This window comes from Labeo rohita, chromosome 2 (assembly GCF_022985175.1).
Source record: "Labeo rohita strain BAU-BD-2019 chromosome 2, IGBB_LRoh.1.0, whole genome shotgun sequence".
NCBI classification, from domain to species: domain Eukaryota; kingdom Metazoa; phylum Chordata; class Actinopteri; order Cypriniformes; family Cyprinidae; genus Labeo; species Labeo rohita.
The window spans coordinates 24,507,606-24,521,328 of record NC_066870.1 but is presented as its reverse complement, the minus strand read 5'-3'; the positions used below and the strand labels follow the sequence as shown (position 1 = coordinate 24,521,328).

Below are 13,723 nucleotides of genomic sequence, written 5' to 3'. Positions count from 1 at the left end.
TTCTTTATTTTTCAGCACAGATTAAATCTAAAATGCAAGATTTAAGCCTTTAAATAATACGGCATGTTTTAAAGAGATTCATTTTTTACTAAATTAAAACAGCATATCTAAGATACATATGCCTTTCGGTGTATTTGTTTAATGAACACAGAACAACTCAAGATGTATTGAGGACTTTCATATAGTTTCAACATTTCAACCTTCAACATTTGCCCCATTATGAAAGCAATACTACCAACCAAAGTCACAACTTTCTCAAAATTTCATGATTAAAAAAAAAAAACATAATTCTGAACAACTGAATTTTTTTCAGTAGTGCAAACTTACTTGAATGGATGAAAAGTTTGGTTCCTTTGCCAAATATTATCTTTCCAAGGCTGCCAGTATTCACACATGGCTACATATCCATACATAAACCTAGACAACAGAGGCAATCTCTAAAACTACATGCTGCCTATCAGAGGAGATTTCATTATGCACATTTACTTTTAAATATTCTGTTGTTTCTTCAAGAAAATTTGCCATGTTCTATGTAACATATAGGATGTTTTTTTGTTTGTTTGTTTGTTTTGTTTTTTTAAATGTCCAGTGATGCCAACAAGAATGCTATACTTGTAGGATAAATGTGGTAAACATAATCACAAACATGAAATATATAATTATACATGTTTAGGTATGTTTTGTGTGACAAAATAAGTAGATTTCAAATGCCTGCAACGTATATGTTGCATTATACTGAACTATTTTTTGCAAACTGCTAATTTAATATTTAAAAGTAATTTCTAAGATAAACATTTTTAGTGATTTTAAGATTAGAGAGAAGAAACTTACTTGATTCCACAATTAGTTTTATGCCATTTGCAAAAATAATCTTGTCATTCCCTCTAGTCACACAAAGTTACACACCATAACAGAAACTCCCTGTAATTCCCTCAAGCTTATCACACAGTATTTTGGGAAAAAAATAAATATGCTTTCAAATCAATTTCAATAATTCAATAAATAAATTACTATAGTTTCTTATTAAGCAGTTTATGACATTTAGTTGAAGTTTCACATAGGTTGAAACTGGATTTAGCTAAAAGAAAAGCAACTGCAATTAATTGTATGCTTAATCTTGCACATCTGTTTTCAGTTACCTATCAGATTATTTTTTTAGACAAATAAATACAACTTACTTGATTCCACAATGAGTCTGATACCATGGCCAAATACGACCTGGTTCACCCCTATAGCATTCTCACAACGCTACATTGCTTAACAAAAACAACTCTATACTCTGAGCACCACTTTATCTAACCTTAAGAACTGATACTGTATTTGACTTCATATTACACTCTCAAAAATATCTTCTAGTCATTTCCCACTGATTGTTGTTGTTTTAAAATATTTTACTAATTAAAACAATAATAATGAAACATTTATTATGTACTACATTAGTTGCTGTTAGTCAAACATTGCATTTGTAACTAATATACAATTAAATGCCAACAGACTGATTGTAATTCTTTTCTTTTTCATGCTTTCAAAATAAAAATAACTGGCTTGTAAGTGAGCAGATGAGTGAATTCATATTTATGTCTGTACTATTAACAGAGTAGTACATAAATGGCACTTTCTTGCATTACAGAAGACTTAAACGCAATAAAGAATTATAAAACTCACCTGATTCCACTATAAGTTTTGTACCGGTGCCAAAGATTATCTTACTGACTCCCTGGTCATTCACACAACACTAAACACCATATCAAATATCCTTCAGTGCAAACACCCTCAACTGATCAACATTTCTATGTGCAAACTCAAAAACAAAGCATTAAATTTATATGCTTTGAATGATCATGATAGATATTTATATGAAAATCCTCACTCTTTTTACTTCCCTTTAAATTAAGAATTAAAAATGTAAAAAAAGTAGCTTCAAGGCATAATTTCATGCTATAAAAGCAACAATAAAAGCTATTTAAAATAATACTCACTGGTTTGCACAATTAACTTTATAAAGAATTATAAAACTCACCTGATTCCACTATAAGTTTTGTACCAGTGCCAAAGATTATCTTACTGACTCCCTGGTCATTCACACAGCACTAAACACCATATCAAATATCCTTCAGTGCAAACAACCTCAACTGATCAACATTTCTATGTGCAAACTCAAAAACAAAGCATTAAATTTATATGCTCTGAATGATCATGATAGATATTTATATGAAAATTCTCACTCTTTTTACTTCCCTTTAAATTAAGAATTAAAAATGTAAAAAAAAGTAGCTTCAAGTCATAATTTCATGCTTTAAAAGCAACAATAAAAGCTATTTAAAATAATACTCACTGGTTTGCACAATTAACTTTGTTCCAGATCCCATTAAAAGCTTGTAGCCAGAACTAGACGACCACAGTGTTGCATCCTCATACACAAAACCCCTCCACAAAAGATACAGATAAAAAAGACGATTTAACATGGGATATCTTCAAATCATCATTTTCCAAACACTCAAGAACAATGATACATTCTAGATTCACTTCTATATGTGTATTTTTAATGTATTTACAAATTTCAATTTTTTTTCCCTCTAAATTTCAGAATTATTAAACGCAAAAACTAAATTTCAGAACACACGAATTTTATGATTTATCTCTAATTTGACATGAAACACATAATTAAGTCAAGAAAATTAATGGCAGCTTTAATAATATCATGCATCATTGATCTTGATACCAAAACCTCTCTAACATATGTACACATGATACTGTGGTGAAAAAAAAAAAAAATGAATATAAACATTCAATTCTGAAACAGTTTAAATCCTTACCTTAGTGTTTCTACTCCCAATTTATATCAGATCCTGGAATATGTTTGCACTTCCTCTGTAAGAAAAACTGTATTAAATTTATCAGTGGGTTTACCAGCACAGCTCAATCTTTGCTGAAAAATAATTCCAAACCAGAGAATTAAAATGACACTTTCCCAGCAGTACATTTTAGGTTAGGTGAGACAATCATTCAAATGAGAAATATATGGTAACTCACCTCTTCATATAGACATCAGTGTTCTACTGGCCTAGTTTTACCATAACACATGGCCTTATTTCTTGTTCAATTTCTGTGAACCTACAGAAGCAGTGTTTGAAATAATAGGCTAATCTTCGCATTTGCTTTGGCTACTCGGTTTTGTTTTGTCAGCGCATATTTAAACTAAATGTCTTTGTTGTCGACGCATATTTAAACTAAATGTCTTATTTTAAAGCGTTTTAAGCTCTAAATTAACGTTTGCCCTCGAACAAAACATTTAATATGGAGTGCTTCTTTGTATTTGGATGGAATATCAAGCGAAAACAAACTGTTAGGCTAGTTAGCAGAAAGCTAACCCTGGTGAAAAAACCAACATATGCTGGTAGGTATGTTTTGATCCTGGGATGCTGGTTAGGTAGGTTTTGATGCTGGTTTAAGCTGGTCCTTTGCTGGTTTATGCTGGTCCTTAGCTTGTTTATGCTGGTCCTTGACCAGCAACATGACCAGCAAAAACCAGCAAAGGACCAGCTTAAACCAGCTAAGGACCAGCATAAACCAGCAAAGGACCATCTTAAACCAGCATCAAAACCTACCTAACCAGCATTCCAGCATCAAAACATACCTACCAGCATATGCTGGTTTTTTCACCAGGGAATACATTTTATTCTGTGATCGAAAGTGTTTTCTAACAGCCAGACTGAACTCGGGACATGAACCAGGCCGGACTTGAATCATGCTTCCCGTGAGCCAACAGCTTTTGCGAGTCTTGGATGTTCACACATAAGCAAAAAACGTGGAATATGCGAAATCACATGGATGCCAATGCCCATTCGGCCACTAGAGGTCACTCCAGTCTGCCTGTCAAAACAAAATCCTATTAACAGCCACAAGAGGGCAGTACTCTTTATTTCATGGTCTTAGAGTGGATAGCAAGCTCAGCTCAATGTTTCAATGAAAGAGAGTGAGAACATTTCTTAAAATTCATTAATATATAATAAATTAAGGCCCGGTTTCACAGACGGGGCTTAGCTTAAGTCAGGACTAGGCCTATAGTTAAATTAGGATTTTTAAGTGGCTTTTATAAAAATGCCTTAGAAGAAAATATTACAGGTGTGCATCTTGAGATGGAAACAAACTACAAATATACAAATAAAGAAATAAAGAAATAAATACAAACATGCATTTTAGTCTGGTACTAGCTTTAAGCCTTGACTGTAAACCGGGGGTAAATTATTCATAAAAAGAACTGAAAAAATGTGCTCTCTCACAATGTTATCATCATGGTTTGACAAACTATTTTATGGAATATATATTTTAATCATTTCATGTTAGTTATGCAAAGTTAAATAATTAAGTAACATAAAAAAAGCCCCAGAAACTGTAGCTGCTGTAAGACTTTACAGATGTTTTTCTTGCTGTAACCGAGGGGAAAAAACATATAAAAAAACATACTAATTCTTGGAACCTGAAGCGAGCAGTAGATCTATATCTGAAACTGTGGTTAGAGTCAGCCTCCAGTGCGAATAAACTGTTGAAACTGTGGTTTAGACATGCTTACATGAAACTTTGTCTTTGTCAAGACAGTTTATTATTTAATATATGTTTTGAAAAATCATATTACATGCAAAGATCAGAGCCTCAATAGTTAAGTCAAATAGTTATCAGTTACACAAGCAGACAATGTAAAAGTCTTAAACAATGCGATACTATTATGTAGGCTAAAAGAAAAAAGTTAAAAATATAAAAGTATAAAAAAATTACCTTGCAACTAAAGCTGAAAACACACACATCATAACAAAGCAATTTCACATATTATACCACTGAATTCAGAAATGTTTCTACAAGTTTGCAATATAAGTTTTATCGATATCCTGTATATTTAAAATACATTGATAACAATTTGTATTTTTCATTCCATGTAACATTATTAGACAGAACATTTTGCTGATAAATGCTGACCCTATTGCTGACTGTAACTGCCTTTGTCTGTTTGGCAAGGTTTGATGAAAACTTTAAGTTAAAATGTTTGATTATTCAGATGATTTGGTTGAATTTAACTTTTAAAATATGAATGCCTTCACCGTCATCATTGCATTAACTGCAACACATTTAGCAAGCAGAATTCTCAGACCTGTCACAAGAAGATTCATGGAGTTCATTTTTGGACCATCTGAAAAAAATGTAAACAATAAATTAATCATCCTTTCATATTAATTTAATTTAAAACTTGTAAATCATAACATAATGTAGATAAATAAAAAAAAATGCATGTAGAATATGATAATGCATTTTATTACTAACCAGTGTTTATGAGTTCTGAGACAGAAGTATTAGCATTTGTTGGACAAAGGCGGATTTGTTGCAGGTTTTTCTGCAGAATAAAAATTTAGTAGAACAAAACAAATAGTTATATATATTTATTTATTTATTATTTATATATATACAATACTTTAAAAATAAAATCACATAATAAATAAATAATAATTATCCATTTAAGTACAAACCTGTCACTTTAATAGAAGTCTCAGTAGTTTTGTTTGCAGTTTGTGAATCCATGTTGCAATTTTCGATTTTTGTTTTCACCAGTGAATCCAGCATAATAGTAGGTTTTGGTTGATTTGACCAAGGGTGCATCTTTTGGTAAGATCCACAGGGTTGTTCACATTCAAAGTCATAGTCTTGTCTTCAGGAAAGAACCCAGCGGCCAGACAAATATCCGGTCCATTCTTTCAAAGGGGACAAGATGGACAGAGTAGGAGAAGTTGTCGGTACATCTTCTAAACAAAGAAAAATAAGCATTTTTCATCAGTTTTTCAATCTTTTGGCAAGAATGTACTTTTTACATATGTGACAGTTGCAAAACTACGCTCATGATGTCAATGAAAAAGTCCTGCAATCATCTATTCATGCACAAAACATTCCCAGTCTTATAAACAAATGCTCAAACAAAACGCTTAATACTGAGTGTCCCTTTGTAATGGTTGGAGTATCAAGCAAAAACAAATGTTTAGGCTTGTTAATGATCCCACCATAGAATTGTGCTATTTGCAGAAAGCTAAAATACATTTTATTCTGTGATTAAAAGTGTTTTCTAACAGCCACACTGAACTCGGGTCCATCGCCCTTGAAAGGGGACAAAATGGACAGAAACTGAGAAGTTGCCGGTACATCTTCTAAACAAAGAAAAATAAGCAGTTTTCATCAGTTTTCAATCTTTTGGCAGGACTGTACTTTTTACATATGTGACAGTTGCAAACCTATGCTCATATTATCAGTGAAAAACTCTTGCAATCATCTATTCATGCACAAAACATCTCTAGTCTTATGAACAAATGCTCAAACAAAACGCTTAATATTGAGTGTCCCTTTGTAATGGCTGGAATATCAAGCAAAAACAAATGTTTAGGCTAGTTAACAATCCCACCACAGAATTGTGCTATTTGCAGAAAGCTAAAATACGTTTTATTCTGTGATTAAAAGTGTTTTCTAACAGCCACACTAAACTTGGGTCCATCGTCCTAAGGGGACAAGATGGACAGAAATGGAGAAGTTGCCAGTACATCTAAACAATGAAAAATAAGCAGTTTCATCAATTTTTCAATCTTTTGGCAGGACTGTACTTTTCACATATGTGACAGTTGCAAACCTATGCTCATGTTATCAGTGAAAAACTCTTGCAATCATCTATTCATGCACAAAACATCTCTAGTCTTATGAACAAATGCTCGGACAAAACGCTTAATATTGAGTGTCCCTTTGTAATGGCTGCAGTATCAAGCAAAAACAAATGTTTAGGCTAGTTAATGACCCCACCATAGAACTGTGCTATTTGCAGAAAGCTAAAATACATTTTATTCTGTGATTAAAAGTGTTTTCTAAAAGCCACACTGAACTCGGGTCCATCGCCCTTGTAAGGGGACAAGATGGACCGAAACGGAGAAGTTGCCGATACATCTTCTAAACAATAATAAAAAAAAAAATCAGTTTTATCAGTTTCTCAGTCTTTTGGCAGGACTGTACTTTTTACATATGTGACAGTTGAAAACCTATGCTCATGTTATCAGTAAAAAACTCTTGCAATCATCTATTCATGCACAAAACATCCCTAGTCTTATGAACAAACGCTAGAACAAAACACTTAATACTGAGTGTCCCTTTGTAATGGCTGAAGTATCAAGCAAAAACAAATGTTTAGGCCAGTTAATGATCCCACCATAGAATTGTGCTATTTGCAGAAAGCTAAAATATGTTTTATTCTGTGATTAAAAGTGTTTTCTAACAGCCACACTGAACTCAGGTCCATTGCCCTTGTTAGGGGACAAGATGGACAGAGACGGAGAAGTTGCCAGTACATCTTCTAAACAATAAATAAAAAATAAAAAATGAAAAAAACAGTTTTATCAGTTTTTCAATCCTTTGGCAAGCCCATACTTTTTACATATGTGACAGTTGCAAAACTATGCTTGTGATGTCAGTGAAAAAGTCTTGCAATCATTTATTTATGCACAAAACATCCCTAGTCTTATGAACAAATCCTCAAACAAAATGCTTAATACTGAGTGTCCCATTGTAATAGCTGGAGTATCAAGCAAAAACAAATGTTTAGGCTAGTTAACGATCCCACCATAGAATTGTGCTATTTGCAGAAAGCTAAAATACACTTTATTCTGTGATTAAAAGTATTTTTAACAGCCACACTAAACTCGGGTCCATCGCCCTTGAAAGGGGACAAGATGGACAGAGACGGAGAAGTTGCCAGTACATCTTCTAAACAATAAAAAAAAAAACAGTTTCATCAGTTTTGGCAAGCCCATACGTTTTACATATGCGACAGTTGCAAAACTATGCTCATCATGTCAATGAAAAAGTCTTGCAATCATCTATTCTAAGCACAAAACATTTCTAGTCTTATGAACAAATGCAATTACTCTACTTGAAAGGTTTTCTTTACAGTAACAGCCCGAGTTAACAAACATTCGGTGATCAGAAGCTGAACGCAACACAGCGGCACAACCAACTAACTGTTGTAAGCTATTTTGCAGAGTTTTTCACTATTTTCTACAGCGCATATGATGGTGTAAAAGCTTGTAACAGATAAAAAGAAGTACTTACTTGGTAAGACCTTGAGAGTTATCGGCTTTCCGAATGTTAAGGTGTCAGTAGCTGAAAATGCACTGCTACCGTAACCCTTACAAAAACGCTCCTGACCCTACATCAGCACATTAGGACTGACAAACTGACCTAACTGAGCCCTGGTAGCTACAACTAACCAACCAAAGTTCATGTTTTCACAAAATCAGGTGTATGCAATTTAAAACGGCATTATAAAAACATTGAAAGTGGATTTACTTACTTGGTTTGACCGTGAGACGGATGGGATTCCCAAAGGTTAGAGGATCTGCACTTCATTTAGACCTCTGACAATATCCTTTGGTAATGAAAAGTATCCTCTCGTCTTAAGAAATACGCTATAGATTCATCTGGACTTTTGATGTGAAATATCCCTGTTAAAGAAGTCCATTTTGATATTCTTTCAAAGGTTATTCCATCAGTCAGTCATCCTCGTGATATACCCACGTCTGCTCTATTCACATACAAACAGGTGGCTGAAACAAAATCCTTCAAGACAAAATCAACAAGATTGAGAGAATAGTTCCGTGATAGTTCAGTCTTTCAGTCAGATATTGGTTTAGATTTATCAATACAATTTATAAACAGATATAACAGTGCTATGGGATTTTGTACAGCGCCTAATGAACAATGTATCATTGTGGTACTCCCGACACAACGAAAAATGTCAGTACAAAAACCCATCCCCTCTACTGAGGGGCAGTCTTATATGGAAGAGAGAGAAATGCTGACATCTGAACAATCTTCTCAACAGATTTGTTTGATTTAAACTGTTAAAAATCCATAGCCATGAGATGAAACCCCAAGCTGCAGTGGAAGTCTTCATGCCTAAAATGACAGAACAGCCTCAGAAGAATTATTCAATGCTGTGACAGCCAGTTAAACTCTGTGAGGTTTTTGTATGAGGCAAAACCAGAAATTAATCACTGTGGTACCCCAGTCCACACAATGACACAACTGCAAACAAAAACCACCCTCCTCTGTGAGACAGAATCACTTAAGAATAACTAAGCACAAATATATGAAGACATAGACTATAGATAAAAAAAATAAAATTCTCAAGAAACATCTTTTTAAAAATAGGTCTTACCTATTGGGCTCTTGTAACAATGTAAGTATCCAGCATAAGAATAAAGTAAATGAGGCTGAACTTATACTTGATATACTACTTTATGGAGCTGTTTGTATTTACATAATTACTTATTGTAATTAAATATAATTATAGGTAATATTAATTATATTAACGTAAAAACTGTAACAGACACTTTGTTATTAGATTAATGTATATAAATATTATATAAAGAGTCAGTTTAACGTGTTAATTAATTAGTTATGAAAAATAGCGCGATTAAATATTTTAACGCGGTTAGCACGCTGGGCCCGCCCCCAGGCTTGTACATCATTTTATATTTCATACAGAGGAGAGTAAACTGTTGACAAATATGACAGGATAACAACTCCATAAATGCAATTATGCCCTAAAATTCAACATATTGGCGCAAAAAAAATGTATTTGTTTTATCTATTTATATGCATCACATATCACACGGGCCGCAACAGCAATATGACACGATTTTGTCCCGATCTATCACGAGCTTAAATGTGATTTTATACAACAGTTCAGTAAATAAGTTGTTATTGTGTTATATTTTAATTATAATGTGTTTTTGCTTAATTTTGCAGAGAACATTACCTTTGAAGCCATAGCAGAATTGTTGCGTGTCTCTGAGCAACACCACAGTGTTTTAGTTTCTGAAGGAATCCGCGTTTTGAACGAACTGTGTGAATCAATGATTCAAATCATTGCCATTTACTTAATTTCTGATTGAATCAGCCATTTGAACCTATCGAATGAATGAATGTATAAATGACTCAAACACATTCAGTGCCATATAATAATTCTGTCATTATTTACACACCCTCATGTCATTTCAAACCTTTCTTTTATGGAACATGAAAGTATTTTGAATCAAATAAAATATTTTATTCTATAGCTACAATTTGTAAGGTCTACCTGATACTTTCTCATTTAACACAAAAATAGTGTTAAATAATCTTTTGTGGGTATTTTCAAAGTCAAATTTATTTTGCAATTAATTAGATTAATTAATCGACACATCATGTAATTAATTAGATTAAAAATTGTATTTGACTGACAGCCCTAATAAATACACATGCATGTTACACAAGATACAATTTAAGTTTTTGAATTCAATACTTTCATCGTTAAATATGCATGGATTTATCTGTACTATTAGGAGAATGAAGTTAGTGATCCAAAATTTAGGAGAAAATAATAAAATGCAATATAATATGTTTATAACTCAATGTAAATAAATTTAATGGCAACGGAACATAGTGCTCTGGTTCTTAGTGCACTTAATTGCTATCACTTTGAACATCATTATGATGTTTGTATAGCATTACATAACTGTCCCATGCCCTCCCAAATTTTACAAACATACCAGTGATATTCAAATACATTCAATGCCACTTCTACTTAAAAAGACTAGAAATGCTAGAAAATGCTTCTTCTTTACATCATCTTTACATATTGCAAACGGATGACACAATGCGCATATTATGAACTGGGTTTATACTTTAATTAAAATCCTATATGTGACCCTGGGCCACAAAACCAGTCTAAAGTCGCTGGAGTACATTTATAGCAATAGCCAAAAATACATTGTGTGGGTCAAAATTATTGATTTTTCTTTTATGGCAAAAATCATTAGGAAATTAAGTAAAAATCATTTTCCATGAAGATATTTTGTAAAATTCCTACTATAAATATATCAAAACTTAATTTTTGATTAGTAAAATATATTGTTAAGAACTTTATTTGGACAACTTTAAAGTTGATTTTCTCAATATTTTGATTTATTTGCACCCTCAGATTCCAGATTTTCAAACAGTTTTATCTTGACCAAATATTGTCCTATCCTAACAAACCATACATCAATGGAAAGCTTATTTATTCACCTTTCAGATGATGTTTAAAACTCAATTTTGAAAAATTGACTCTTATGACTGGTTTTGTGATCCTGGGTCACATATTTGGTTACTGTCTAATAGTACACAGAGTGCACTTAGCCTGCATGGTGAAAGTGTGACCACTACTGCAAACAGATACAGTAATGTACAGTTACAAATACATAGGTAGAATTGTTAATTTTCATACAATTTGTAAACGCTTGCAGAACACTGATATATTTAATATCAGAATGGCGATAAAAAAATGTATTGTAATGATGTATACTGTAAATTATGTATGACAGCTACCAGTTAACTCTGTAGGAATCTGTACTTTATGTTAGCTTGCAATTAACAACCTAGAGATAAAATGCACATTAATATAAATTAAAAGACAATGTAGCTCGTAAAATAAATATTAATATTACAATTTATATTAAAGTCATGCAATTTGACAATGTGTAAGTGATTTGTGGTAGTGTGTTAAGGCAACAGGTTCTCACTCCTAACTGGTCACATATTGACGTTTGGTCAGGACCCCTTTGGCGTCACTTCTTGACGCTCAGGGTACCCCATTAGCAGTACAAACAAGCAGTATAAAAGCATTACAAACAAGTCCTGTTGCATTCTGAGTCTTCTAAAGCCGTACGATATCTTTATGCAAATAACAGAAGATTTTAATGGCTGAAAATAATCAAGCTCTGTTAACCTGCTTACATTTCATTCAAAAAGATACTCCCGAACATTAGCGTGACGCGATCGGTCAGGAGACACCCAAGTGCCAATAGCATTTCACAACCAAGGCTTGCTTCTTCTGGCAGCATTTTTTGAATTCGCACACAGACAGACAGCAGTGCAGCACACAGGATGGAGGACGGATGGTGATTCTTTTCACAGGTCAATCGTTTTGCTTCAGAACCCTTGGAATATTAATACTTTTTGAATAATAGTGTAATATAAATGAAACTGTTGTGACTGTTTGCATTGGAAAAAAATCACACCCAAACATATATGCAATAATATTATCCATTATATAATTTAATCATGACAATAAAATTCGCAGTTTTATCAAGAAGTGACCAAGCGTCAATATGTGACGAGTTAGGAGTGAGAACGTGTTGGTTAAGGGCTGTCAGGCCATGACTGAAAGCCTGGTCAAACCAAAGCTAACATCAAATAACGGGGTAAGAAACAGACATGCATTTTGAAATCAAATGACTTATGAGTTTTTGCATGGGCTCCTCAAAGATTGACTCAACGTGCTCCCAAGTACACACTGAAATACTCTTTGGCAAAAACGGTTCAAAAGAATTTGCATTAAGGAGAGAGATGATAAGGCAGCTGGCCTATGTGGTAAGCAGATCTTCAACCACTCTGGTTTCCTGTCAGGAAGTGGGTGAGAAACTGAGAGATGTTCTAAGAACAACCCCATCCCCTTTCATTTCTAGACAGCATCAAGCTCACAGTTCATTCTTCTGTGATTTATAGTAAACCCCACATCCCCTGAAAAATCAATTGTGCACCAACTCAAATTTATGGATGGTGACAAAATAAAAATAAATGGTAACACTTACAAAGGTTCCATTAAACTAAATCAATAGCTTTCAGACAATTAATATTTTTTTACAGCATTTCTTAATATTAATGTTATAAACTACACAAATCTCAAGTTGGTTGTATGCATCATTAGTCTGTGCAAAGGCAATTCACGTCTGAAATCACGTCTAGATGATGCACTGGAGCCACTGTGCTAATAACTAAGGTTAGAGCATCAGTGGTTCGCCTGCTAAATACAGTCTACAGTTTGATAGCTAGCTATCACTTCATGTAAATGCATATTACCCGTTGTATGGCTGTGTAAATCCAATTAATCTGCTAGATTGAGCATCCATTCAGGTTGTAGTGTTATTTGACAACTGAGAAAGACGGCAGCTTTCCTGGCAGTGAGCGTGGTTTCATCACAGACAGTGGAAACGCTGCTTATTATTTCAAGATTTTGACAACTTATTTTATTTGGTTAACGTTTTTTATCATTCAGATTTGGCTGGGTGGTTAACACATTTTTCTGTGGTGTGACAAACTCTCAATACATATTTAATATTGCTTTACACAGACTTTAAAGGTACAATATTTAAGTTTTCGCCGCTAGAGGGCGCATAGTCAAAACAAACAAGGAACCAAAGGCATAGTTTGATGATGCTGCGACTGAGTGTGGAATCATGGGGGTTGTTGTCTTCATCCCCACAGCCGATGCAATCTGTCCCGTCTTGGGCAGAAATCATGTCCATGGATGAGCTAATGTATTTAAAGGAGAAGTCCACTTCCAGAACAACAATTTACAAATAATGTAATCACCCCCTTGTCATCCAACATTCATGTCTTTCTTTTCTTTTTTTCATATAATGAACTGATATGGTGCCCTGAGTTTGAACTTCCAAAATGCAGTTTAAATGTGGCTTCAAACGATCCCAAATGCGGTTGTTAACGATCCTAGCCGAGGAAGAAGGGTCTTATCTATTTTTTTTTTTCGGCCGAGAAAAAAAAAAAAAAAGAAGGATCTTATCTAGCGAAAAAGTTGGCTATTTTTAATAAAAATAATACAATT

At 33.5% G+C, this 13,723-nt stretch overlaps 2 long non-coding RNA genes across 2 annotated transcripts; both read right to left on the bottom strand.

The window, feature by feature from the left end:
• Positions 1-2,371: 2,371 nt before the first annotated feature.
• On the bottom strand, positions 2,372-3,396 carry LOC127180752 (uncharacterized). Its single transcript, XR_007829693.1, has 3 exons — positions 3,034-3,396; positions 2,817-2,871; positions 2,372-2,427 (listed from the first exon to the last, which is right to left on the bottom strand). It is a non-coding gene; the product is annotated as an uncharacterized LOC127180752 (long non-coding RNA).
• Positions 3,397-3,650: 254 nt separating this feature from the next.
• LOC127173076 (uncharacterized) lies at positions 3,651-5,582 on the bottom strand. Its single transcript, XR_007828705.1, has 3 exons — positions 5,520-5,582; positions 5,317-5,386; positions 3,651-5,185 (listed from the first exon to the last, which is right to left on the bottom strand). It is a non-coding gene; the product is annotated as an uncharacterized LOC127173076 (long non-coding RNA).
• Positions 5,583-13,723: the final 8,141 nt, after the last annotated feature.